At 40.7% G+C, this 27,284-nt stretch overlaps 1 protein-coding gene across 8 annotated transcripts in view; it reads right to left on the bottom strand.

Moving 5' to 3' along the window:
* Positions 1 to 27,284, bottom strand: part of cd36 (CD36 molecule (CD36 blood group)) — a 122,902-nt gene that overhangs the window by 39,818 nt on the left and 55,800 nt on the right. Inside the window, exon 1 of one of the 8 annotated variants that reach the window (XM_062981732.1) lies at positions 7,590 to 7,740. The exons of 5 other annotated variants lie outside the window; for them this stretch is intronic. The gene's annotated coding sequence lies outside the window, so the exon portion shown is untranslated. 2 more of the 8 variants (XM_062981733.1, XM_003221520.4) reach the window with 2 other exon arrangements.

Raw genomic sequence — 27,284 nt, 5'->3', positions numbered from 1 at the left:
AGATATGACCAGAGTATTTTAGAATGGTTCTTTTTCCAATAGTATCACCTATACATGTAAATTTTCCATTAGTTTGTCCTTTCATGTAAGGATGAGTAATTGTTGTAGTTTTCTTCCAGCTGCAGGAAAAAAACAAATATTTTTCTGCAATATAATCTTATATTTGCATGTTTCAACGTGTTGCAGAATAATCACTTTGCAGAAATATACATGTGTTTGTTGTTCAAATAGGAAATGAATAAAATAATGGACATAATGCTTGGAGTTTTGTGCAAAAGCTCCAAAAATAAAGAAATGCCAAAGCAAAAAATCTTTCACAACATTTTGCGATTTCAAAAACGACAAGTTTGCTTACCATATGAATAAGTTTCATTTATACATGAGTACAGTAGAGTCTCACTTATCCAACACTCGCTTATCCAATGTTCTGGATTATCCAACACATTTTTGTAGTCAATGTTTTCAATATATCATGATATTTTGGTGCTAAATTCGTAAATACAGTAATTACTATATAGCATTAATGTGTAATGAACTACTTTTTCTGTCAGATTTGTTGTATAACATGATGTTTTGGTGCTTAATTTGTAAAATCATAACCTATTTTGATGTTTAATAGGCTTTTTCTTAATCTCTCCTTATTATCCAACATATTCACTTATCCAACATTCTGCCGGCCCGTTTATGTTGGATAAGTGAGACTCTACTGTATATATTGAGTGCAGTTTCATTTATACATGAAGAGCTTTGAATACCACAGAATTGCTCTGGAGTAATTCTGGAGAACCTGGAAAATGTCTAGAGAAGTGTCGTCTCTATGGCTCCAGCCTGATTCTATGGTCAGCTTCTGTCAGAAATTCCACCAGACGGTGACACTTCTCTATGCATTTTCAGCATCAAAAAACAGATTTGGATTCAAAGTACAGCGATACCTTGAGTTAAGAGTTTAATTTGTTCCATGACTGATCTCTTAACTCAAATAGCTCTTATTGCAAAGTGAATTTTCCCACTGAAATGCTATTAATCCGTTCCAGCCACCCCCATTTTTTTGTTATCTGTTTTTAAATAAGAAAATCTACTTTATAAATAAAAAATAATCTATAAATACACATCCACATGGAACAATAAAAAAGAAAGATCAACTCTAAAATGGTAGAAGCACAAAGTTGTGGCAAGGAAGAACAAAGTGAAGAGGCAGAAATATCATTTTCTTCCTACTGTACACTCCAGCCTCCTCCCCTTGCTCTCTCTCTGCCTCTCTCTTTATGAAGCCAAATATACCAAGCATAAAAACCAAACAGTCAACTACCCAAAGTTTCTCAAAGCGGACAAGAGCAAAGTGGACAGCAGTCTCCCAAAGTGAACAAGAGCACGAAGCACAGAAGCTGTTCCCTTAAAGACTTAAAGCCCTGTACTCTGGTGCTAGTACTCATTCTGGCTAAAAGTTGCTCAATTGTCCTAGCAAAAGCTGGACTGAGTGATGGCTCGACTCAAAATGCTCTTAAATTTAGATGCTCTTAAATCAAGGTTCCACTGTACAGGGATATTATTTCTATTTTTATTGTGTAGCGCCCTGAAAGTCATTTGCTATGATGAGGCTAATAAATCTTAAACAAACAAATAGGCAATATAAAAATATCAATCTGCTCCTCTAATTGGGGTGACAATCATGCAGACGTAGCCAATGCCATTCCTCACCAATAGGTATGTTGGCTAGCACTGATGAGATTTACAGTCCAAATAAACCTGGAGTATATTTTATTTACTCCCAAAAGCTCAAAAACAGGACAGCCCAATGCAGCTTTTCCCTGCTCTTTAGCCTGCTTGCAATTTTATTATGGCCAAACTGATTTTTAAAAATAAACTTTTACATTTTTTTTCATGATATTTGTTCCAAATGGATGAAACACCCTCTGAATGTTAGCAACATAGTTCCTGGGCTGTTATAAAGGAATATTTAAAAGGTGGGGAAAGAAAGGATACACCTACACTGTGGAGTTAATGCAGTTTGACACCACTTGAACTGCCATGACTCAGTGCTGTGAAATCAGGAGAGTTGTAGTTTTACAAGGTTTGCCAAAAAGTGCTGGTGCATCTCCAAACTCAACTTCAGGATTCCATAGCATTGAGCCATGACAGTTCAGGTGGTGTCAAACTGCATCCATTCTACAATGTAGATGCAACTTTATTCCATATGTTGTTGGACTCACAGCTCCCACCAGTCCCAACCATCATGGGCAATGATCAGAAACAATGGGAGTTGAAGCCCAACAACATTTAGAGATGTAAATATTACATGCTAGCCTACCATTCCTGAAAGTTTTTTCCTATTGTAATTAGTAGGCTTGCTCAAATAATTCGATTTCCCCGTTACCCGTTATTAATTCGTTACTTTCGTTAGTTTTGAAGCAATATACGGCCTTGATTGTCCACACGTCTGGATATCGCGGTTTCGAACCGCGAGAGGCCGTTTTTTGTTATGTCGTCGTTTTTTTCGTTAGGAAAAAAAGCTTTTGCAAATCACCCAAACTCCCACCATTCAGGCCCTTTCCTTTTGCCCCTCAGCAAAAGGGGCGTCACGGGCTCAGCCAATGGGAGGGGGCGAGGGGGAAGGAGGCCGAGGAGGAGGAGGAAGACGGAGGGGGGAAATGGCCGCCGCCGCCGCCTCGCCTCAGCTGAGGCCTGGTGTCTCTCTGTGAGGCGGGAAGGTGGCGGATGGAGCCGGGAATGGAGAGACCGAGAGAGACAGAGACACACAGAGATGGAGGCTGGCGCGGGGCCCGGCGATGAGGAGGAAGAGGCCCGGGATGTGAGGGGGTGTGGGCCAGGCCCGTCCTCGGCTGCTCCCGGGGAGGGAGGGAGGGAGGACTGTGACTCCCAGGGGCCCAGATTCGCACCCTCCCTCCCCCCAATACAGGTCTCCATACGACGCTACATGAACTTGAATGGATACTGTGGTTGTGTTGTCAAAAGCTTTCATGGCCGGGATCACACTGTTGTGGTATGTATTCCGGGCTCTATGGCCATGTGCCAGAAGCATTCTCTCCTGACGTTTCACCCACATCTGTGGCAGACATACTCAGAGGTTTTGACGTCTGTGCGAAGCTAGGCAAGTGGGGTTTATATATCTGTGGAAGGTCCAGGGTGGGAGAAAGAACTCTTGTCTGTGGGAGGCAAGTGTGAATGTTGCAATTGGTCACCTTGATTAGCATTGAATAGCCTTGCAGCTTCAAAGCCTGGCTGCTTCCTACCTGGGGGAATCCTTTGTTGGGAGGTATTAGCTGGCCCTGATTGTTTCCTGTCTGGAATTCCCATTTTCTGGGTGTTGTTCTTTTACTGTCCTGATTTTAGCTTTTCTGTAGCTAAAAATGCATATAAAATTGATTCTATAGGGAGGATAAATGATTGGATTTCAACTCCTACAGCTTAGCTTTCTCTGCCAATAATGGTACCATACCAAACTAAACCTCCCAAGATTCTGTAGCAGTGAGCCATCTTGGATATTGTAAGGGATTTTTTATTATTATTATTATTATTATTATTATTATTATTATTATTATTATTTTAGACCTTGCTCCCAGGAAGGTGCCTTCGCTGTGGCTCCCAACTTATCTATCTATCTACCTTTCCACATATTCTCCACATTGTGTGTATGTGTATGTATATTATATATACATGAGCCCCGATGGCGAAGTGTGTTAAAGCACTGAGCTGCTGAACTTGCAGACCGAAAGGTCCCAGGTTCAAATCCCGGGAGCAGAGTGAGTGCCCGCTGTTAGCTCCAGCTTCTGCCAACCTAGCAGCTTGAAAACATGCCAATGTGAGTAGATCAATAGGTACCGCTCTGGCGGGAAGGTAATGGCACTCCATGTAGTCATGCCAGCCACATGACCTTGGAGGTGTCTATGGACAACACTGGCTCTTGGGCTTAGAAATGGAGATGAGCACCAACCCCCAGAGTCAGACATGACTGAACTTAACGTCAAGGGATACCTTTACCTTTACCTATACACACACACACACACACACACACATATATGCAGGGACTCTCTCTCTCTCTCTCTCTCTCTCTCTCTCTATATATATATATATATATATATATATATATATATATATATATATGCATACAGTATGCATATATACACACACCAATTTAACAAAGTTTCAGCCACAAAAACAAAGTTTCTGAAGTAGAACAATGACTTTCACAGTAAAGACAACCCAATTTAACAGGAAATAAGACTTTCAAACCAGGAACAGATTTCTGCAATTATTAAAAAATGGTTTATTATAAAAGCTATGAAAATTCGCCAAAAATCAGAGGATAAGGGAAACATTCCAAATTTTGGTGAGCTATCAGTGTTAAATGTGTTCTACCACTGTACCAAGTTTGAAGAAGATCACTCAAAAAATGAGGGCGGGAGAGTCCTGTAAAATCTCCCCTCGTGCTGTTTTTTTTGGCCACTGCGCATGCGCGTCCGCTATTAACGAATTAATTTAGAAAATAACGAATTTTCGTTAATTTCGAATTTTTTGGGGGGCAAAATTCGGAAATGACATCAGAAACGAAACGCTGGCGCCCCCTGCTTTTGAAACGAGTTTAGAATCAATTTTTTCATGGATCGCTCAAGCCTAGTAATTAGTTTAACAAAATATCAACACTAATCTTCTCATCAAGTAATGTTTTTGTTTCATAAAAGCAACTTGAAATCCAGATTTTATGGGCTAAGGGTTTCATAGCATGATAGGATCTATCTACCGCTACACGTGATCCAACAATAATCTGTCTCAACAAAATAGAACCTGCTCAGCTTTCATACAACATGAACTTGCCATTACCTGATTTCTCAAATGTCATCTCTAGTACACAGAAATGGCTTGGCTTACTGTATCATGAGTGCAATGTAAGACCATAGATCCCTTTATTGCTCAACCCTTGCAACAGGTCACAGCCAAGTTTGCAAGCTTTAATTTTTAAAAGCCCCTATTCCCCAGCTTGTGCAACCTTTAAAAAAATTATCAGTCTAGACCTAGCCTTACATTATGCAATACAGATTGCCACTCACTTTCACAATAGTTCAATGTATCACTTCAGATAGCAATGGGGTTATTGATAGCTGCCACCGAAGGTCAATAAGAGAGGATTTGTGACTGGACTTTAACAAAAGATAGCAGGCACAGAGTGATAAGAGAAAGCAATTCAGAAACTGACAACACTCATAACAAAACCCCCAAAGGTGCACCCGTGCAAAAAGAACTTGTCTTCCAGGCTTTCCAGTAACTCTTGGAAGTTTTTCTTCCAAAAATCTTCCATGTAAATATAACACTGTAATGTTATCTTCTAAAGCCATATGAATCTAGAACTAGTAATTGTCTGGCCGTGGGAGGAATGGGCTTCCTAATCTCTGTCTCATAATTCCATTGTAAGCTTTCCCCCCAGAAAGACAGAGAATAGAAAGTTTGCCCACTGGCAATTACTAGTTCTAGCTTCATATAGATTCAGAATGTGTTAACATTAAGTTCTCATTCAACCTTTGAAATAGGGGGATTTATGCACCTGTCATATTTTAAAAGTTTTTTTTTTTACTAAAACTCTTAGAATTTATTTTATTTTATGGGTGCATGGTATGTGCGTTTGAATTGTAGAACCTTTTCCATTGTTTTAACATTATTCTGGGTCTAACTGGTGACATTAATGTGTCTCTATGTGTCCCTGGTGGCACAGTGTGTTAAAGCGCTGAGCTGCTGAACTTGTGGACCAAAAGGTCCCAGGTTCAAATCCCCGGAGCAGAATGAGCGCCCGCTATTAGCCCCAGCTCCTGCCAACCTAGCAATTTGAAGACATGCAAATGTGAGTAGATCAATAGGTACCGCTCCGGTGGGAAAGTAACGGCGCTCCATGCAGTCATGCTGGCCACATGACCTTGGAGGTGTCTTTGGACAACACTGGCTCTTTGGCTTAGAAATGGAGATGAGCACCAACCCTCAGAGTCTGTCACGACTGGACTTAACATCAGGGGAAACCTTTACCTTTACCTATGTGCCTTCAAGTTGCCCATTGACTTATGGCAACCCCATGAACTTCAGAGCACTCAGAGATGATTTTGCAAGTTTCTTCCTATGAAATATAGCCTATGATACTTAGTATTAGCTGGCAATTTCCTGATACCAACAAGCTTCTGTTTAAAAGATACCATTGAAGTTAACCACATAGAGTTGGACCTTAGGAGGGCTTTTGCACTTTTTGGTCAAAGAGGCTTATGGTAAACTGTACCCAACAACAGTATGTTATAGAAGCGGAAAAATAAAGGGATAAAATTATCCCGTGGGATTAATTTTCCTTTTCAAATTACAATAAACCATGAACCATGAACCTTGTAATTGTTATCTTTAAAATGACACTGACCTTGATTTATGAATAATTATTTCAAGTATTTAATTAACTTAAGACAATTAAATGGGAAGACTCCATTTCACAACAGCCACAGATATAATTAAATTGTTTATATATAAAATCATATTTATTGTCTATGTTTTAAAGACATTTTAAGTGTTTAAAATTAATTCTGTCTGCTCTGCCCCCATTGGTTGACAAGCTTCCAATCCTTCCATGCAAATTCTGAATTATGATTTGCACACAAGATTAAAGTTCTGTTGCCTAGCTGGTATTTTATAATTTAGAAGGGAAGTATAAAGTCTTATGTTGTCAAATGATCAATAATAAAACACCACTATAGTGTTCCCTCACTTATCGCAGGGGTTAGGTCCCAGGACCACCCGCAATAAGTGAAAATCCACAAAGTAGGGATGCTATATATTTATACATTATTTTGGTAGTTATACACTAGTTTAAATCTTTATCAACCAATCATGTGTTGATAAATTGCCTCCTTCTCCTCCTGTTGCCGCTTGGGCTCCTTTTCCCTCCCTTTGGCTTCTCCTTCCTCCCTTCCTTAGGCTGTAAATTGTAATTTTTATGATTTATAATATTCTTTTAGAGTTAAAAAAAAAAACACGAAACAGCGAATCCATAAAAAGTGAACCGCAAAGTAGTGAGGGAACACTGTACATAGAAGATGTCCAATATCAAACACAAATATTATAGGATAGGAATTGGAAAATAGTTAAGTATTTGCACACAAGGGAACTAATGGGAATTTCAGGTGGAAATGTAAACTAGCTTCCCCAGTTGTATAACATACAAAAAGGAAACATATAGAAACTCAAAGCATGTCTATTGAAACAGATTAAATAGTCAAAGATCTTACTAAATATAAATGTTATCCTCATTATTGTCCCAACACATCAAATACTGCAAGTCTAGAAACATTAGTAAATATTTGTATACCATCTCTCAAGACTTAGAAAAGTCTTACCTCTAAACATGGGAGAAGGTTCTTTGTCGCTTGCAAAATCAGATTTGATCTTAAAATTGTCTCATGTTCTTGTGTGCATCCTTCTACTGACAAAGCAAATCCTTAAATCATGGGCAGATCATTTTATAGGTTTCAGTTCTCCATTTCGAGGGAGCAAGTGCTCTGAACTTATATTGTGTGGCTATTTATACCATCCAAAACCCTTTTACCTACCTAGACAATTGCATTGTGTGATCAGGGTTTTTCCGATCCAAGTAAGACAGGGGTCAAGGAGACAAAGAAATTTTCTCTGTTTTCCCTTAACATGTATCAAATCCAACCTTACTTCACTCTCTTTCCTATTCCCTCCCTCTTTCTCTCTATCTCTCTCTCACACACACAGTACCAAAACAAAACACCCAGTGCTACTGAATATATTCCTACTTTTGTGTTTGGATTTGGATGATACACTGATACATGTTTATGAAAAACCATTGTTTTGCTACACACACAGGGATATCAAGTCCTTGCCATTTCATCCAAATATAATGACAATTCTTCCCTGGAATGGTAGATGCCAAAAAGGAAGTAGGCTATTGTTTTATGATATACAATCCTGTTGCCATTCAACACTTGGAAATACTGTTTTTGAAGATCTGCTTAAAAACAATTTAGCTCTTCAGTGTAGTCAGATTGGGATTCATGTGTGACTCTTTAGATGTTGCTAGACTTCAGTTCCCACCAGCCCCAGTCAGCCTAGACAACAGTAGAAGCAGATGGGAACTATAAGTCAGTAATATTTCAAAGGTGCCATGTTACCCATGCCTGTTCTACAGTTGCATGTTGAGGATTAACCCCGGGTGTAGAAGATTCCTCTATGGAGACACACAATGGTTGTGGCTATGTTGGTTAAAATTTTGTATAAAGGAGACCAATAATTGGGGATGCAAACATTTTGAAAAGATCTGAAAATTTGAAAGAAATTTGGTGAAAATTTCAAAAAACAGAAGACGAAAACTAAGTCCTTGACCTCAGGTATTACAGCCAGTGATTAAGTTGGTAAAGTTTTTCTCCTGACATTAAGTCTAGTCGTGTCTGACTCTGGGGGTTGGTGCTCATCTCCATTTCTAAGCCAAAGAGCCAGTGTTGTCCACCTCCAAGGTCATGTGGCCGGCATGACTGCATGGAGTGTTGTTACCTTCCTGTCGGGACGGTATCTATTGATCTACTCACATTTGCATGTTTTCAAACTGCTAGGTTGGCAGAAGCTGGGGCTAAGAGCGGGAGCTCACCCCACTCCCTAGACTCAAACTACCAACCTGTTGGTCAACAAGTTCAGCAGCTCAGCGGTTTAACCCACTGCACCACCAAGCACTCCACCAGTGGTTAGAGGACACCTAAATTTTAATTTTCATGCCAACAACACATTAAGAGTTCTCTATAAAAAGCAAGTGGTGATTAATTCTACACCATACATATTTTGCATTATCAAAGGTCAGTAGAGAGGCAATGATTTAGACCAGTATTTCTCAAACTCTGCTCCTACAGTAGTTTTGGACTTCCATTTCCACAATTCCTAACAGCTGGGATTTCTGAGAGCTGAAGTTCAAAACACCTGGAGGAACAGCATTTGAGAAACATTGATTTAGACTATTTTGTCTATTCCTCCTGCCTCTCCTCCTGTTTATTTCAACTGGTTATTTAATTGCATTCCTATCTGCTTTGCTCTTTTAAAAAAGCCCCACTGATTTTAGTGCAATTTTCTCCAGGATTTTAATCTTAAAATGCTTAAACTAGAGTAGTATAATTGCATGGTGCTCCTATTAGCTTATTTGTTAAAGACAATTTTAGAAGAAAAAGAGAGAGGTTAATCAGAGTACAAGATTACAAAATTAAAATTTTCATCTCAGCCAGAGTATCTCACTTGTCCTCTGTATTACATCATTTTTACTCAAATAGTGATGAATATCTATTAAGTTTATATCTCTAAAAAGATAATTACGATACTGAACATGGCATACAACTTCCTTAACAAATAAATTAATTTGAACTATGTCAATAAAATAACATTTTCAATAGTGTTCTTTATTTAGAGATAAATTTAAACATTCAATAATCAATATAGCTCAGTGGCGTTTAGGACTACTACAAGGGGAAAAAACAAACAAACACAGGATCCAGTAGTTTAGGGTCTAAACCCCCTTGAAGATGCTGACAAACCTGGATGGATGAGTTTCTTTCAGTAGCCCAGGCAAGAGGATTTGTTGAGTTGTCAAAAAGCTTAAGTTGTGTCCTGATCCACAGCTGTAGTCACTCTACAGCAACCTATGACACCACAAGTTGCCTGGTTTTCCAAGAGTATGTTGATCTTTCATCCGTTTCAGTTGGTACCAAAGAGACAAGTATAGCAGGGACTTAAGTGTTTCAGTGGCTCAATTGTCTCATGAGACCAGGAAGAAAAGATTCAAACCAAGACAGCCAACTCTTTCCCCCACTTCTCATAAATAACACTTGGCCATGAGGGAGAGAAAAAAATAAACATGACATAAGACACTGCACCCAGTTTTCTCAATTCAGTGCAGTTGTTCTGAAGTAGGAGGCATATATTGGACAATCCAGGCAAACAGGTTTAATTGGAGAACTATCTTAATTGGTGACACTTGGCAAGTATGTGGTGTTTTGGTTTACAACGCTCTCTCACAAATACTGTATTAACTAACTTTAATACCAAATGAATCCTTACTAGCATAAGTGAGATATAAACAAAGTAGGATGCCCACAATCAAAGCAGAGAAACTGGTTCACTTGGAAAGTGGACTCAGGGCTCCTGTGTGTGGCCTTCAAGTTACCTGTCAACTAAGGGTGACCCCTGTCAATTATGGCAGAGATTTCTTAAAGGTAAAGGTAAAGGTTTCCCCTGATGTTAAGTCCAGTCATGTCTGACTCTGGGGGTTGGTGCTCATCTCCATTTCTAAGCCAGAGAGCCAGTGTTGTCCATAGACACCTCCAAGGTCATGTGGCTGGCATGACTGCATGGAGCACTGTTACCTTCCCGCCGGAGGGGTACCTATTGATCTACTCACATTGGCATGTTTTTGAACTGCTAGGTTGGCAGGAGCTGGAGCTAACAGCGGTCGCTCACGCTGTTCCCAGGGTTTAAACCTGGGACCTTTTGGTCTCCAGCTCAGTGGTTTAACGCCCTTCGCCACTGGGGCTCCTATAGTTTTCTTAGGTAAAGAATACTCAGAGGAAGTTATTCCAATTCTTCCTCTGAAATAAATCATGCAGTACCTAGTAGTTATTAGCAGTCTCCCATTTACCAAGGGGGTATGGTTGCCAATACTGAATGGTAGCTTGGTCATAAGCTTTGATGTTTACAAATTGTACTCTAAATTCAGATGGATTGCTTTCAAGGCTTACATTTTCATTGACAGAAGGTAGGACTGGATGGCCCTTGTGGTCCCTACCAACTATGATTCCTTGGTCTTCTGATGTTTCAGCTCAAAACTTTCTCTTGTCTGAGCATGTTGAGCACTTAGAGAAGATCTGTACCTTATTATCTTCTAATCTGCATCCCTCGTGTAATTCTGTGATGCTTAATACCTGGATTGAGCAAGAAATTTAGTTGATCTTTATTTGTTAAGTGGGACTAGTTGATAAAATCTATTTTTTTTATTTCATGTCAGGAGCAACCTGAGTTGCTTCTGGAGTGAAAGAATTGGCCATCTGCAAGGACGTTGCCCGGGGACACCTGGATATTTTTTTTAATGTTTTACCATCCTTGTGGGAGGCTTCTCTCATGTCTCTACATGGAGCTGGAGCTTATAGAGGGAGCTCATCCCCAGGTGGGATTCGAACCTGGCAGCCTTCAGGTCAGCAACCCAACCTTCAAGTCACAAGGCTTTTATCCCCTAGGCCACCGGAGGCTCCTGATAAAATCTATTAAATACACATCTCATTAGGGAACTTTTTCATAGTAATTCAAGTTTCAGTATTTTACTGATTTTTTTTTTTAAATGGCAACTTCTGACATCCCACACTATTTGTTGTGCTAGCTAGAGCTGATGAGGGCTGAAGATCCAACATTTACAGAGTCACAAATTGACAACCTCTTCAGTATGTGGTCAAAAAAATTAATGTAACAGGCAATGCTCCCAAAGACCCAGTAAAAGCAATTCAGTAGTGTGTTTTCCAAAAAAGCTTTACAAATGAACGATCATGTTTTTTCATGGAATTCTCAGGACAGTCAAATTTTCAGGATATTCAAATGAAATCACCTAGATGAATCCCAATTTGGTACCAGGACTGGTTTGAGAACAAGCATTTTTGTGGATAAATTAATTATCTCTTCATTTCTCCATTTCTTTCTTAATCAGTAATCATAGGCCCCATCTACACTCCTATATAATGCAGTGTGGGAATCACATTAGCCTGGTGTTTCCATAAGTGCACACAGGTTAATGTGATTTAATCCAGAGTAAGCCACTTCATGCAGCTGAAACCCAGATTTTTTTAAAAAACACTGGGTCGCTTTGAAATGGTTGAGTAACCAGTGAAACTGTTTCAAGGAGGAGGGAGTCATTGTATCCTCTAGGTAAAGGTAAAGGTTTCCCCTGACATTAAGTCCAGTCATGTCTGACTCTGGGGGTTGGTGCTCATCTCCATTTCTAAGCCGAAGAGCCGGCGATGTCCATAGACACCTCCAAGGTCATGTGGCCGGCATGACTGCATGGAGCGCTGTTACCTTCCCGTCGGAGCAGTACCTATTGATCTACTCACATTGGCATGTTTTCGAACTGCTAGGTTGGCAGAAGCTGGAGCTAACAGCGGCCGCTCACTCCGCTCCCAGGATTTGAACCTGGGAACTTTCGATCTGTAAGTTCAGCAGCTCAGTGCTTTAACCCACTTCACCACTGGGGCTCCATTGTATCCTCTAGCCAGCCCCTATTAACAGCTTGAATGCAGCATTTAGGAGCTTCTGAACTTTCCAAACCAATTCCAGAGTCAGCCCCATGTAGAACAGAATGTAATCAAGGTTTCTGCCACTGTATCCTGATCTGACTTTTCAAGAAACATATTTTAAGTCAAGGAATGTATTTTACTATTTTATTTTAATGCACTGAGAAAATTTACATCTCTAAAATGGATACACAAAATAAACCGAAATATCCATTGGTGTTTTTCAATTCTCTATTAAGATTATTGTGCATTCATTTCTGTATATTCCCTGCATTTCTCTCACACACATTTAAAAACAGTATCACTCCTCAGACACAAACTCATAGTTTTGGAGGCTACGCCTATGAAAACATACATCCATGCAGATTTTAGTTCTTATAGCATTATTTCTCCAGAGAGTCAAAATGCCTCACAGACATGAATTTCCATGCAGATTTTTTGGGGGAAAAACAACAATAATCCACTAATTGCTGTGGAATGGGATGGATTAAACTTGCATCTGAAAAGGAGTGAACAGTATAAAAAGCAAAGGAAGGCAAAATATGTATAATATATTCATTCTTTCATTCCTTGTTTCCAGTACAACAAAACAAGCTCTGCAGATGAATGAAATGATGACCTCAGGTGAACCAATTATGCATATTTTGCTATGTATCTTGTATAGACCTTCTCTCAGAAGCCAAACAGGTTGTGAAGTCGTCACCCCTTAAAATAGTTCTGGCAGAGCTTTAATTTCCTTTTCTGAAATTGGGTGAAGTAATAATTTTATAAGAAATTTCAATGTAAGCACCAAAGTACCATAGCTTTGTGTCAAAGATCAGAATATTTGTCCCTTTTCATCATGTTTATAAAAATTATATATTTTTTCTCTTTCCCCCATCCTCCACATTAAGGCCTTGCACAGGGGTCCCCAAACTTTTTAAACAGGGAGCCAGTTCATGATCCTTCGGACCATTGGAGGGCCGGACTATAGTTGGCCACCAAGCAATAATAATTAATAATAGTAATAATAATAATAATAACAACAATAATAAAAAAGAGGGTTGGAAGAGACCCCTTGGGCCATTTAGTCCAATCCCCTTCTGCCTTTGTGCACCAAAAGCACAAGCAAAGCATCCCTGACAGATGGCCACCCAGCCTCAATGTTAATAATAACAACAACAATAAAGAGGGTTGGAAGAGACCCCTTGGACCATTTAGTCCAATCCCCTTCTGCCTTTGTGCACCAAAAGCCATTAGTAGTGCCCCTGACAGATGTCCACCCAGCCTCAATGTTAATAATAATAATAATAATAATAATAATAATAATAATAATAATAATAATAATGGTTGTTAAGAGGCCCCTTGGGTCATTTTGCCCAACTCCCTTCTGCCCTTGAGCCGTGGGGGCCAAATAAATGGCTTCGATGGGCCGCATCCGGGCCCCGGGCCTTAGTTTGGGGACCCCTGGCCTAGTATATTGTTGTTATTGTTATTTGTGCCTTTGGACTTCATGGCACAAGGTAAGCAAACCAGAACTATAGCTTTGGTGATGGTTCCTAATGCACGATGACATGCGCATCCCACTGCCAATTTGCCTCCTCCCTGTGATTCCCATTTCCCTAACTATTGATGGCTAAAACCCATCAATAACTCCCAATCCCACAACATTCCTATAACCTACCATTTTGCAATGCTTTTGTGCTAGCTTGATGACCGTTACTATTCTAAGCTGTATTCTGTTTATTTTGTTTTGTGTTTTTTTTACAATTATGTTTCCCTTTTTTTAAGTTGGAATTATTAAATGGCTCTAAAATTAAAATAAAATAAAAAAACATAGAACTCAGATAGTAGGGGAGAGCAGGCTATGAAGGCATGCATAAACTGACAGAATTATAATCACAGAATGATAAATTGGCAACTGAAGAAAAATGCAGTATCAAAGATGCTCAACCCAGTATGTATTTACTATCAATGATAGCATGACTGTGGTAGAACAGCAGGTTCGTGCAATAAAGTCCTAAAAGTTATGTTTCCCTTTTTTTTAAGTTGGAATTATTAAATGGCTCTAAAATTAAAATAAAATAAAAAACCATAGAACTCAGATATTAGGGAAGAGCAGGCTATGAAGGCATGCATAAACTGACAGAATTATAATCACAGAATGATAAATTGGCAACTGAAGAAAAATGCAATATCAAAGATGCTCAACCCAGTATGTATTTACTATCAATGATAGCATGCCTGTGATAGAACAGCAGGTTCATTCAATAAAGTCCTAAAAGTTATTCCTGAATTATGCAAACCCTAAAATTAATATCACCAGATTGTTTGGCTATATTTGGTCTGAGATATGTATGACTTTCCCAAGGCCATCCAGTGGACTTCCAATGTGGAGCAGGGATTTAAACCCTGGTATCCCATTACCAAATCTATCATGCAAAGCATTCTAGATTTCCTTTATACGTAGCTGATTGTTTCCAGGTACTCAAATACTAAGAGGCATTTCATATTTATCTGTGACTTCCATTTTTCATTTTTTTTAATAGCTCAGCTAGTTCACCACTTCACACGCCACTTTGTGTAGCTCACCTCATTTTCCCTTTTCCAAAATGATGTCACCACTGTTTTCCAAACTCCTTCCTTCAATACTTTTTAAAAAAAAAAAAAATTCTGACTGCACTTACTCACTCTCTCATGCACACATACACACACAAACAGAGATTGCATAATATAACCCACCAGAAAGACCTTTCACCATCTGCTTCCTTTTTCCAATTCCACACAGGAGAAAACTTTGGAGCAGTTGCTTCTTCCAAGGAGGCAGATGCAGTATGACTAGTTTTCAGTCCATTTGAGTTGTGCAAAGGAAGTGCAAAGTAACAACAAAGGAGAGATATCTGCTCAGACTAGATGAGCTGGGTGAGGCAACAACACCTTTGCTAACTACTCACCTGATTAGTATCTGCCAAACGATTAGATCCTGCGATGGACATGAACTCACATTGTATGAGAAAAGAAGGGAGAAGACAAAGCCACATGTAAATTGCCTCTGTGAAGCAACCCTGCAACTTCTCTTTCATCCGGGATGGCCTGCTAGTCCTTTCATTCTTTGAGCACTTGGAAAAGCACAAATAGAACTGAAGCTTTGCAATAGGGTTTTTAAAATTAATATGCTTAGATTTCTGCATTTTTAAGAAATCATATATGGGGAGAGAGATGAAAGTGTAGTAAACTGGCTGCTCCAGACCTTACGGTCTTGTAGTTCACTTGTGGTGTCACAGACAGACCCTCCCTGTAATTATGCATCTGCTCCCAAACAGTCGACACTCCCACTCAGGAAGCAGTGGTTACAGCCACGCTTTTGAGAATGTCCTGAAGCACCCTCTGGCCATGACAACAAGACACGTTTCAAGATCACAGAGCAGCAGGATCCCTTGGCTCCACTGTGTCTGTTTGTATTTCTAGTGACATATCCAGCTCTTTGCTCCAATTAGCGTTTTGTGCATTATACCCTACCAACTCTTTTCTCCTTTCCTGTCCACTCGTACTTTCATATATTCCACAGCTTATGCAAAAAGTTTGAATTGGCAATTTGTTAATCCTGTTTCCAGCAAAAGCACACACACAGAGATGCATCATTTGCAGGAAAGGAAAGGGATTCCAAATAGGCAGACTCTCTAAGCAAAATATTCAGATCTGCATTTTTAATCATAGCATCATTAATTGCTCAACAATCTAGTGCCACAATATGTAAAAATGTAAACTAAAACAGAAGGAATGTTTTTGCATCACCCTATGTAAGTGTATTGGGGCCCCCTGGTGGCACAGTGTGTTAAAGCGCTGAGCTGCTGAACTTGTGGACCAAAAGGTCCCAGGTTCAAATCCCGGGAGCGGAATGAGGGCCCGCTTTTAGCCCCAGCTCCTGCCAACCTAGCAGTTCGAAAACATGCAAATGTGAGTAGATCAATAGGTACCTCTCCGGCGGGAAGGTAACGGCGCTCCATGCAGTCATGCCGGCCACATGACTTTGGAGATGTCTATGGACAACGCCGGCTCTTTGGCTTAGAAATTGAGATGAGCACCAACCCCCAGATTCGGTCACGATTGGACTTAACATCAGGGGAAAACCTTTTACCTATATAAGTGCGTTAAAGCACTGAGCTGGAGACCGAAAGGTCCCAGGTTCAATCCCCGGGAGCGGAGTGAGCGGCCGCTGTTAGCTCCAGCTCCTGCCAACCTAGCAGTTTGAAAACATGCCAATGTGAGTAGATCAATAGGTACCGCTCCAGCGGGAAGGTAACAGCGCTCCATGCAGTCAGGCCGGCCACATGACCTGGAGATGTCTATGGACAATGCCGGCTCTTTGGCTTAGAAATGGAGATGAGCACCAACCCCAAGAGTCAGTCACGACTGGACTTAACATCAGGGGAAACCTTTTACCTATGTAAGTGTATAAGGACATATCCATGTTCTTCCTAACCATAGGACCAATAACAGTCTAATTAAATAAGCCCAAAGACCACAGCCCATTGCACTGTCCTTGAAAGAGGAAAAGAAGAGTCAAGCAGAGCCCCATCATACATAAGTCTGTAAGTAGGTGAAAGGCCCTTCCTTCATTCCAACTGCCACTGCCCTAGCCTGAAGGGAAAGAAAAAGTGGTAGGCACAGTACCATTATGTCTGGATCAAGATGCAGATGAATGACCTTTAATCTATCCCAACTGCCACTGCCCTGACCTTGGAGGTAGGAGATAATAATGCAAATGAGTGTCAGTATATAAAGTCCTTTCACCAAAGGACAAAATATTAACACACACAATCAAGGGCTTTAAACATAAATAAAAATGAAATGAAATTCACAGCATTTCATCAATCACTACGCATCTCAGCAACTGCAGACAGAACTCAATGAGGCTCCTTGCCAGGCTCCTGATTAGGAATAGCATCCTACAATTCTGCCTGGTACCAATTACTGGAAGTGACATATACTTTCTGATGGGTTTTGTGTCATTTCTGTGATTCTATGATTCCTAGATCTAGGTGCCCGATGACTCTGCTTGTTTCTCAAAATCTGAGAATCTTAATTGCTACTGTTTGAGTAGGTTGGAGTAGAGATGGAAAGATTTATGAATCTCAGTTTTCCTGAATTTCTCCTTTCTCCAGTTCCTTGTCTGTTTCAATCCATGTTTTGATCAAGAAATGTAAAAGAAACAAATGCTGCATGAAACACATACACTCCCTCCCACCACACACACACACACACACACACACACATTAAACACATTCTTCCAGACACTTTTCTAGTTATACATACCTTTTGGAAGCATTTACCACTCTGAATAAAATACTTATCTGTGTTCTGTCTCACTCAATATATGAAGACTGGTGCACACATTTCATTAAGATACACATTGCTGTGTGTATTTGTGGAGTCGTAAAGCAAAATATCTAAAGAGTGGAGTTTTGGTTCAAAAGTACAGTATACATTGGCTTGCTTATAGGAAAAATTACCAATTGTGCTCCGTTTTCTGCCTTCAAACCCTTGAACTACACAGACCACCCAAAATGAAAAGGCAACTTCAGGAAAGACTCTGGAAGAGTCAAGAGATGCTATAACAACTGCGGGCCCGAGGGATGCATAAAGAAATGAATAAGAATCATAGTTTTATAGAATAAAGTCTTGTCTTGTCAAACTCCCTGCCATCCAAGAATACAGAAAGGATCCATGAAAAATGCACATACAAACTTTGTCTGGATCATTAGGGGTCACAATTAATGTTCAGTGGAAAAGGAAAATAAAGTCATTGTTTATTGAATTCATTGTTAATGTTAACAGAAATGGCTTTTCTTGCACTATTAGCAAATAATTTCATCCTCTACCCCTCCAGGAAGCTTTTACAACACGGTTTTGCACATGAGAGACAGGAATTCCAGTTTCAATCACTGCCATGTCCAGTAATAATCCAGTACTTTCCAAGTGTACTTTTCCTCTTGGGATGCACAGCAAGATAAATCTCTTGTCTGTTAGGGTTGTGCATTCGGATGAATCACTATCCATTTCTGCTTGCCAAATACCAGAAGCCCTCCATATCCATTTTCCAGTGCCTCCCCAAAATGGGCATGCTGACGAATTGGAGTTTTCATTCCACATCCATTCTTCTCGGCCCATTGGCAGCAATGAGGTTAAGAAAGTAATATATCCAGCCTATTATGGGGGGGGCCTTCACTTCCATATCCTTCATTAAAACCCGGATTTTAAAAAGCACTGAAGTTACCATTCTTTCTGGATCCTTTCCCTTTATAGAGAGGATACTGGGTTTAATGCTTCTTAAAGCTGTTCTACTGTAGAGGAGAGGCAGAGCAGGCCTTGGTTTTGAGAGGGCTCCTGTAGTGCTGGATCCAGTTCCCGGAGAGAGAGGTTGAGGGATGGAGGGGGGAGCTCCTTGGCCCTTGACTGCACTTAGCCTTGGTCCCCCCCCCTTTCTGCTCACACAACTGAAAGCCTGGCTGTTGCTACTGCGAAATGTTGGTGGTGAAGGAGGAGGAAGTGGGACCTGGGAGGGTTTAAGATACCACTCTTTCTGGGATTGTTTGTTCTTATATCTTTCATTAAGACCTGGATTAAAAACATCAGAGTTAAGATACCAGTCTTTCTGGATCCTCGACCCTTTGGAGAGGAGACTGGGTTTAATCCTTTTTAAGATGTGTGTGCTTCCTCTCAACAGCAGCAGAAGCTACACAGATTTCCAAGAGGCATTTTAAGGAGGCCCAGGGAAAGAAGAGCGATCCTTAACCTGTAGCTCAGTAGACCTATCCTTCCTGGAGTATCTTTAAAATCCCCTCACTTGCTCTCAAAGCTGCAATCTCCTTTCTGCATAGGGTTTTGCTTTCTTAAAACTGTTTCTACTTTCTACTCTAGAGGAGAGAGAGACTTCTTTTTGTTTTTTTGGGATTACTACCGTGTTTCCCCAAAAATAAGACAGTGTCTTATATTAATTTTTGCTCCCAAAGATGTGCTAGGTCTTATTTTCTGGGGATGTCTTAGTTTTCCATGAGGAAGAATTCACATTAATTGTTGAATAAAAAAAATGAACATTTATTATATACTGTACAGTAGTTGCCATCACAAACCAACATAACCAAACAAACTGAATCTTATCAAGGATTTCTTGTTACTGCCATTATTTCCATGTACAACAATCTATAGAACGTACATTTACCGATCCTGCATGCTCTGGTGTTCTGTTTGGCAGTCATGCTTCCAAAAAAACAAACAAACAAAAAAACAACAACTTTGCTAGGTCTTACTTTCGGGGTGTTGTCGACCGCGTTTTAGGGGATCGGGCCCTTAAGGAGAGACCCGATCCGGTCCTGAGAGAACGGACCTTGGCGGAGCCAATAGGAAAATATGAGCCGCAATACAACCTGAAGCCGAAATGAAGAAGGTCCGCCAAAGTTGAAGGAAAATCCGCCAAGGAGTCTTTATTGAGCAATTCAGCTGAAGAGGACTCTAGTAGCGATCATTCGGTCTACTAGGGTCCCATATAATCAAAATAAAGCCATATTTATACAAAATTTCAGTCTGACAGCCCTTTGAATTTCCCGCCCCGCTCCCCCGCCCATCTGATCATTGATAGGCTAGAAGGTTGAACGAGGCGGGCTTTCGTTTCCCGCCTTGCTCCGTTGGCCCAATAGGAAGCTGCCTTTTGTCTCTACTCGGGCCAATCAGGAAAGAGAAGGCGGGAGTTATTGAAACAATGGGGTGACAGGGCAGGAACTGTCGGATTAAGTTCTGCTAGACCGATTTCTAAAGGGATTAATGGCAGCAATCAAGGGTGTCCGGGTTTCTGTCACGTATACAGATTTTAGATATGCCTCGGGGTGTCAGAGGTGGAAGCAAAGATGGGTGGTGATGAGCCATACTGACAGGCTCTGCAGGGCGCCTTCCTGAGGTGTCCTGGATTTTCCTTTGGGTGAGATATGACAATGTTTGCCTTGGGGCGAATCACCTTTAGGTCAACACTCCGAATTCGGCGACTCAAGCCCTATATTGTCCATGCAATCTGAATTTGATTGGGTTTAGCGGTGGCAGATTATCCTTTTGTTTTGGGTCATAGGAAATGGGATAGGTTCTGGGGTTCAGGTTGAGTTCAAAATATTTCCTATTTGATTTCATGACTTGACAATTATATGAAATAAAATGAAAAAATAAAATAAAGTTGGAATATAAACCATGCTGGGAAAAATACATATTTTCCGGGGATCCCAAAGAGTACAAATACATATAGGCAGACAGATAGATTTCATGGAAATAAGGGAGAATCCATAAAAGTGAGTTACATTGCATAAAGGGGAATCATGAATGATATAAACAATTGAAAATATTTGATAAGAACGAAGTTCATAACATCTGGAGAACTCAGCATGGAAATTCATAAAAGTGGAGTTTTAGCAGCATGATTTTACAATTCATGAAGTTAGCCCAACGATTAGAAATTCATATAACAGTGATTCATGAGGGTGTCCAGGTACATAGAATATGAAAATTCACGGATACATTGGGAAAAGAGTTCATCTGTGGTGGAAGGAATTCATAGAAATAGCATGGGGAAGAGGTACATGTGAGTTGCAGTCTTTGGAAGTATAGGATTTCATAAGTTCAGGGGTAGGTCTGGGGAAGAGTGTTCTTCTCATTCATAAAATAATGAAGATGTGAATGAAACGTGGAGGGCGCCCGTCCAGGCACCCTCCTGGCAGCTGTAGAGAGGGTGAAGGTCCTTGGAGAACTATGTCTCCCCAGCGGGAGAGCGATCCCCCATCCACAGTTCACAGAAAGGGACCAGTGATCTCTTAAAACCATCCCGCGGGTCGCGGGGAGAGGAAAGTCTGGGATAAGGCTGGAAAAGAGCAGTCTGGCTTGAAAAGAGCAGTCGGTTCCGTTTGACAGTCAGCTGATGAGGTGCCGAGAACTGGACCGATTTTGGTTCCGCTGGTGGTCCTTGGGTCAGGAGCCTTAGGAAGGGTTAGAACTAAAAGAAGAGCGTGCTAGGGGTAATTTTGATAAAGATATGAGCCAATTTGTATCGTCCGCCGTATTAACCTATGGTGGGGAAGCCTCAGCCAGAGTTTAAAGGTCGGACGGGTTAGAGAGAGAGAGAGGGGGGGGGGATTGCGTGCAAAAGAAGGAGTCAGGGAAAGACACAAAATAACCAGATAGAGAGTGTTACTGTTAAAAATGAATGCTACTTTTATTGGGGGGATTTGTTACATAGTTCAGGGAAGGGGAAAGTGAAGAAAAAAAGATCTTTTAATAATAGTCTGCTGCGGTCCCGCTCTGTTCCTTTGGTGATGGATCTGCGGAACTCTCCACTGCGGGTTCAAATCAATTTGGAAGCTGGCGCTACGGACATCAGGGGGAGGCCTTATATTTAGCAATTCAGCAAAACCTCTATTAGGTCTTATTTTCTGGGGATGTTTTATTTTTGGGGAAACAGGGTATTATTAATAATTATTACCTTTTAGAAGTATTTTTTGAAGAAGAGAAAGGGAAGATGAAAAATAAGTTAAAAGGGTGACTCTCCATCTCCAAGCCCCCAAACATATGCTTGCACACCCCATCCACCCCACCGTCCCTCAGGTCCCCAACTCCCAGTCAATCCCACTAAATAAAAAGAATCAATAAATAAAAAAGCTTAAACTGTGATGTTGAACAGGGGAGGAGGAGTTGAGATTGGCTCTGGCTTGCTTTCATGTCAGGTGGGTTTTCGTACCAGGTGGGCCTTTACCATTACCTGTTCCCAAAGTACCGAAGGTACTGAAGGAAATGGAGGAAATGGGGGAAATGAAATCTGTGCACATCTATTGTCTACCACATCACAAGACTAGTGAATTTGCCAGCAAACCTTGCTCAAGAAATAGTAATAAGAGTTAGCAAAACATATTTAAAAGTAAGTAATTATGTACGTGTTGTGACATTGAATGTCTATTAGGTAACCAGTTAATATTCAATCTAATTCTAGAAGATGAAAAAAGAGATAACTCATTAGTACATAACCAGTTTGATTATTTTCAAAGCTATGGGACTGGAGTGGAGTGTTGATGTGGTGAGAGCTTAAATGAGAGCTTCTCTCATTTAAGTCTCATAGGAAATAGTATTTTTTCTTAGAATACATCTTGATTATCCTTTATCCAGAAATTTGAAAAGCTGAGATACTGACACCTTATCCAGAAATATGAAATTATGAGATATTGATACATTAGTGATGATATGACTCATTTACTTCCTTATGCTTCAATTAAACTTTGTTTAATAAACAAAGGTATTAAAGTATTGTGTATAAAAATACCATCAAGCAATGTGTATAAGTTTTATATGAAATATAAATGAATGCTGTTTTTAGACTTGGGTCAAATAGCCATGACATCTGATAATGTATATGCAAATATTCCAAAAGCCAAAAGAATATTCAAAATCCAAACAGGTCTGGTCCCAAACATTTTGGATAAGTGATATTCAATATGTACTTAAAATATGGCTGCTTGGTCCTTACTAATGAGACAGACCAAAAGTCATATCACAACTGAAACTTTTCAAAAATGTAATGTTCAGCAGAATTATCTCCAGAATTTTCTAAAGAATTCTGAATGCTCAGTCAAACATGTGACATTCCTAAGGCAGCATTATGTGTTGCCAAATCTCAGTGGACTGTCGCTTGCCAGAGGGTCACTTCAACCTTGTCTGTTATCCATCAGGTGTTTGTAGAGTGACCCAAACAAGCACCAGCTCATTGGGATTTGGCAGTTCATAACTCACCACAGTTGCAAGGAAGGTCACAAGTTACAGAGAGTATAGACTAAAAGCAAAACTGCATTTACTGATTTACTGGGATTGAATTCATTGGTCAGGAATGCCAATTTGAAAGGCTGTTTTACAGCACTACATAGAGAACTACCTTGCACTCCACTAGTACTGATGGTGGTATCCCCCCAATTTTAGATATTGAGCTAGATACCCATCCCTTTTGTTATGATACTCTTTGGAAATTGTCTGAAATAATTTGCTGAGTTTATTACAATTTAATAGTTTACAAGAAGCTATGGGATAAGCTCCAAAGTCATTTTCTATGAGATAGGAAACACATGACAGAAGGGAATTTTTAACAGGATATAGGAAAGAGGCAAGGACAAATACTAGTTTCTAGGAAGAGAATGCTATTTTATTTTGTATGCACGAAGAGAACCAAAAATAGCATTTAGCTTTAATGGCCGCATTATTCCCTGTATCAATTTTTCAGATTTTTTTTAGTGGGAGGGATTAACACATTTAGGTAATGCTAAAAGTATATGAATGTCTTCTTCTGGACCTATCTCTGGGCATCCTCACCTTCAGTAGGCAAATAGCTACTGAGAATACTGCTTCGTGACAGCACCACACCCTTAGAATTTTCTTCCTAGGAAGGCTTGTTTAGTATTAACCTGTTTATTCTTTTAGAAACAGGACACGTCTACACTGATACTATAATTGCTTTTTCTGCTCATACCTGAGGGGAGAGGAGGGCTCTTTGCTCCCTTCCAGTGAAGGGAAAGTAAGAATATAATACTGGCCAAGATTCTGGCCACCCTTCTCTCAATTCTTGTTTCAGCGGTGGGAGAAGATGGAAGTGCCTATTTCTGCTCTGTAAGTAGGGTGGGGGTGGGTGGGGTATGCCTGGTTGCCTGCCCGCCTCTCCCCACCTAGGAAAATCAGGAGTATAATGTTTAAATCTATACTACCCCTTCTATTCTGTCTTGGTCAGACCACACCTGGAATACTGTGTGCAATTCTAGATACCACAATTTAAGGGAAATGTTGATAAGCTGGAATGTGTCCAGAGAAGGACGACTAAAATGATCAAGGGTCTGGAGAACAAGCCCTATGAGGAGCAGCTTAAAGAGCCAGGCATGTTTAGCTTGCAGAAGAGAAGGGCTGAGAGGAGATATGATGGCCATGTATACATATGTGAGGGGAAGTCATAGAGGGGAGGGAGCAAGCTTGTTTTCTGCTGCCCTTGAAACTAGAATGAGGAACAATAGCTTCAAACTACAGGGAAGGCGATTCCACCTGAACATTAGGAAGAGCTTCCTCACTGTGAGAGCTGTTCAGCAGTGGAACTCTCTGCCCCAGAGTGTGGTGGAGACTTCTTCTTTGGAGGCTTTTAAGCAGAGGCTAGATTGGCCATCTATCAGGAGTGATTTGAATGCGATTTTCCTGCTTCTTGGCAGGCGGTTGTACTGAATGGCTCATGAGATCTCTTCCAACTCTAGAATTCTACGATTCTATGATTATAGATCTATAAGGCTTGTAAATGCCAGTGAACACTTCCAATTGAACAAAAATGCACATATAAAGTTAATATATTTAAATACACAAAAAACAGGAAATTAGGTTGGTTTGAAAGAGAGCAATGCAAACAAGGAGGAAATGAAATATATCTCCTATCCCTCCTTCCCTCTGTTTTTGACTCAAAGAGTTCTTGTAATCTATAGGAAAAAAAATGTAATGTTCATTACTGGGACCAACATAACTAAAAAACCACAATACACCTATCAGACCAACGAGCGACCATCACTCTTATAAACACAAAAAACCCAGTGGTACAGACTTAAAAAGCCCAACAACCTAAAAGACATTAGAGCACATGTGCTAGAACGTTTCCCCTGCCTCGCCCCCCTTTGTGTGAGAAAAAAAACAAACAGCTGAGATAAGGGCCACTTGACAGAGGGAGGGAATGGTGAGGGAATTCAGAAGAGTCATGCATGTCATCCCACAGAAAGTCGTATAACTGTCCCCCCTTGGGAGGGAAGGAAAACGTGTGCGGCAAGTGCGTGTGCGCATACGGAGCTGGGAGCGCAGTGTCATCTCCAGGCTGTGGACAGGTATCTCCCAACACCTCAGCCCAGCCCCAAGGATCCTCACCTGCAGGATCTCCCCACTCGAAGCTGACCCCAAAGGCAGCTGGGGCCAAGGAGGGAGCCCGGAGAACCAGAGGCCCAAAACACAAACCCTTTTCCTCTCCCATGCCCTGCCTCCAGGGAAAAGGCTCTTTCATCCTTATGAGAGGGAGAGCAGATATGTATAAGGAAAAGGGAGCCTGTCCCACATCCCCAGATGCAATGGCCAGGCCTCTCTTGCGCAGGAGGGCCGAAGAAGAAAGGGAGGAGGGGAGGCAAGGCAGTGAGGAAGAAGGGATTGTTTTCCATTGAAACCTTTTCTTCCCCCAGCTGAGCTGCTCCTGCCATCTCCTCAAAGGAGGGGGACAAGCAGAGGATTAGAGAAGCCATCAACACATACACACACATGCACACATATGCAAACATACACACCTCCCAGGAAAAACCACTGCCAAGCAGGTGCAAACCTGGGGACCCTGGTTGCCTTTGCCCTTCCCTCCAAGGGAGGAAAGAAAAGGGGGAAGTATCGAGGGTGGGGGAAGAGAATACAATGCCCTTTTCCCATGTGTGGAGCCAGCAGCCAGTGCTTTAACTAGAAAGGGAAAGGAATGAAGGGAAGGAGAAAGGGAAGAGAATGAAGGGAAGGGAGAGGGAAGGAAAGAAGGAAGGAAGGGGGAAAGAAGGAAAATGAAGATCTGAAGAGAAAGGAAAGAAGGAAGGAATGAAGGAAAGGAGAAAGGGAAGGAAGGGGGAAAAGATAGAGAGAAATTAAGAAAAGAAAGAGAAGGGAAAGAAGGGAAGGGAGAGGAAGGAAAATCATCATCATCATTACTAAGAGGGGGAGGAGGAGAGAGGTCAAAAAGGGAAAAGAAGAACAAAATTATTACTATAGGCCACAACAACGCATGGCTGGGTACGGCTAGTTATGGTAATAATAATAAATCCTGCAGATTTGCAAGAGTCTCTCTTTTTCTTCCCCTTCCACCCATGCAATCTTTTTCTTCTTCCTGGCTTGCAATGGCTTCTCTCCCTCTCCTTTCTCTTTTCAAAACATTCCTAAGTGAGGCTTTGGAAAAGAAAGAACACTGTTAAGGGAGGGGAAGAGGAGAGGGAAATGTATCAGGCTCTGCTGCCCGGCTCTACCCCATTATAAGCCAAGGGAAGCTTTTTCAGACCCAAAAAAGGGCTGAAAAACTCAGCTTATCTTTGAGTATTTACAGTACTTTTTAACTATTTTTATTTTATTTTGGAAGTGGACAATTTGTGGCCTTCAGATGTTGTAAGATACTAGTTCCCCCAGCTAACATAGTTGAGATATGATAGGTGCCCCCCCTCCCCCAGACCTTATATTTCCAGCAGAGCCGGTCCAACAATGAGGCGAATTAAGCGGTCGCTTCGGACACAAAACATACGGGGGTGCAGTCGAGACTACTTTTTCTGTTGATTTGTTGTAAAACATGATGTTTTGGTGCTTAATTTTAAATGCTTTTATTTTTCAGTGATTGGTTTGGGGGGGGCAAAATTCTGTTCACCTACACTTGAAAAATACGTAGGGCCGGCTCTGATTTCCAAGCTTTATATTAAGATTTTATTGAACAAACCCACTATTCCACTACAGTTTGATTGTCATTGATATAGGATATGCCCAGAGTTGAAAACCAGTGATAGTGCTTTTCTTCATTAGCACAGTTGGACAGATTTGCCTATTTCAAGTTCATGCAATCATCCTTCCACACATACTTGCAACTTCTCCATCACACTATTGCTGTTACTTTTTTTAAGCACAATTGTGCAAATTCAAATTTTTAAAACCAAAACTCCAAATATAACAGTAAATTATAATAGAAAAGGAAAACAGCTAGTTTAGAAATAGCAAGGAGAGGGAAAGAGAAAAATGCCAGTCCTTGATGTGGTTTTACTCACAACATGTCAACAAAGTAGCAGAAGGAACCCATCACACAAGGTAGATGATAGAAATTTTGTGGGACTGCAAACTATTGACAGGTTTTCCTCTCAATAGTGGGGGAAGAAGGAAGACCAACAGCGAAATGCACATGCA

Source organism: Anolis carolinensis, chromosome 5 (assembly GCF_035594765.1).
Source record: "Anolis carolinensis isolate JA03-04 chromosome 5, rAnoCar3.1.pri, whole genome shotgun sequence".
NCBI classification, from domain to species: Eukaryota; Metazoa; Chordata; class Lepidosauria; order Squamata; family Dactyloidae; genus Anolis; species Anolis carolinensis.
This window is presented reverse-complemented; position numbering and strand designations above follow the sequence as displayed.